We start from the raw sequence: 2,169 nt of genomic DNA, 5'->3' as shown, positions 1-2,169 counted from the left end.
AATTAATTAAATCACCGCAAGTCCTTGCTGAAAGGATTTTTCCTTTAAGGCAAACTTTAAAATAATACACGAATAATTATGTTTGAAGTTCTAAAAACCTGATTTTGTAGAAGTTTTTTGTAGAAAAAGTTGCGGTTCTGTCAACTTTTCTTGTTTTTATAGAGTGTAATGAGTCTTAAGTCCAGAGAACCCCCCCTCCCTCCAGCCTTGGTATTGCACGTGTCCAGCAGATTCCTCCTCTGCTCCTCCCACAGCACTGAACCGCTATAAAGCAGCTGTGCAGGAAGCCACTTTCGTTTTGACTTTGCTCTGCTGCAGACGAACAAACAGCTCCTGGACTAAAAGTTTGATCAGTGGATTTTAGCTTCATATCAAACTGGAACAGCTTCTGCTTCTTACAGAAGTCCAAAGAAAATACCTTGAGCTTCAGGCAGGAGCCAGTAAGTAAACTCTGGATTGTTTTGTTTCTGCCTGCTGAAAGTTCAGCCTGTTGATCTGTCATGATCTTTAAATAGATGAACTCTGATTCTTTTCCTGCACACCATCTGCTTTTATATCACCTGAAGGACGATCCATTGATCGTTATCGGCCTCTAAACTAAACTAATGTCCTCAGAGTCTTCCTCCTGCTGGCCTTCTTATCTTGCAGGATGTTAAGGAATCTATAACACTGATGTTTTTGGTCAATCTGTGTTTCTGTTTGGGCCCTCTGGGTTTCAGGCCTGACTGAAAAATACCTCTCAGTGAGTCTTAAAGTCCTGCAGAAGTTTGATGGATTCAGTTTAGGATGAGAAGCAGGAAGCTGTTATTTATTCGCATGATCAATTACAGTGAACAGTTTATTGGGCTGCACAGTGGAGCAGTGGGTAGCACTACTGCTTTGCAGCAACAAGGTTCTGGGTTCGACTCCTGGCCTGGAGTTTTTCTGAATGGAGTTTGCATGTTCTGCCTGTAGGTTCTCTCCGGGTACTCCGGCTTCCTCCCCCAGTCCAAAAACTTGACTGTTAGATTAATTGGCTTCTCTAATTTCTCCTTAGGTGTGAATGGTTGTATGTGTTGCCCTGCGATGGACTAGAGACTTGTCCCGCCTCTCACCCACTGACAGCTGCAGATGGACACCAGCACCCCTTGTCATCTTACCCTGTTTGAGATGAGTGTGACAGAAAATGGATGGATGGATTAACAGTTTATTGTAATTTCACTGAGACGGCAGATTCAGCAGATGGAAAATGAACCTTGAGTTAAAAAAAGTGTTTCTCTCCATGGTGCATATTTGTTTAAAACAACCTAATTGCAGTTTCCCCACAATGGATGGAGCATTTCACTTTTACACAAGTGAAAGTAAAAAGTAGAACACTGTAATAATATTCCAAGAAGTTTTTATTTCAGGCTACTCAATTAAATGTAGTTTATTTGTAACTAGTAACTACATTTAATTCTGCTATGTTCCTTGTTATCACTTTTAGAGACTGATTCCTAATAATAAACATTAAGTAGCATTAATTTTCCTCTTTTATATTTCATAGCAGAAGTTTTTCCTCCAGTTTAGTGGAAAGTTTCTCATAGATCCTCAGCTGCTGCCTTCTTTACTTTCACTTCGTCTTTAGTGTGAAAGAACAGACCCAAGAGGCCTCCTGTTTAAAGAAGTTATTTCCTGACGGGCGTAGCCGTACCAGGCGGCTCATGTTGACCCGGCGGTGACCGGACGCCCGGGCTCAGCTCTGCATTCTTAGAGAGAGAGAGAGAGAGGAGAAGCCGAGCTCACGGGGAGCAGTTCTAATAAATGACATGCATCATCCAGGCCGTCCTGGAATATTACATAAGTGAAAACAAAGCAACGCTCTTTGACCTCAGGTTGAACTTTAACCTTTGACCTGCTGACTGAGGCCTGTAGAGAATATCTCGTTCCCTTACTTAAGTAGAATATTGGCTATCTATCCTTTACTGGATTCATTATTTTTGCACAACGTTTTACTTTTTACTAACATTTTTTTTGCAATTCAGTTAAATTCTATTCAGTTTATTTCTATAGCTCCAATTCCCATCATGTCATCTCAGGTCACTTTCCAGTTCACCAGATCATCCAGTCAGATTGATTCAAAGTTTTCTATCTAAGGAAAACCAGCTGATTGCATCGACTCATTGATGCAAAATGATATTTAAGCATTTC

At 40.9% G+C, this 2,169-nt stretch overlaps 1 protein-coding gene across 1 annotated transcript in view; it reads left to right on the top strand.

Moving 5' to 3' along the window:
• The first annotated feature begins 391 nt into the window (after nt 1–391).
• Nucleotides 392–2,169, top strand: part of LOC107104756 — a 10,145-nt gene continuing 8,367 nt past the window's right edge. Inside the window, exon 1 of the mRNA XM_015404843.1 lies at nt 392–440. The gene's annotated coding sequence lies outside the window, so the exon portion shown is untranslated. The remainder of the gene's footprint in view (nt 441–2,169) is intronic.

The sequence above is a fragment of the Cyprinodon variegatus genome, unplaced genomic scaffold (genome assembly GCF_000732505.1).
Source record: "Cyprinodon variegatus isolate N-32 unplaced genomic scaffold, C_variegatus-1.0 Scaffold1873, whole genome shotgun sequence".
Classification (NCBI taxonomy): domain Eukaryota; kingdom Metazoa; phylum Chordata; class Actinopteri; order Cyprinodontiformes; family Cyprinodontidae; genus Cyprinodon; species Cyprinodon variegatus.
The sequence above is the reverse complement of the archived record's forward strand: the minus strand, read 5'-3'. Positions and strand labels throughout refer to the sequence as shown.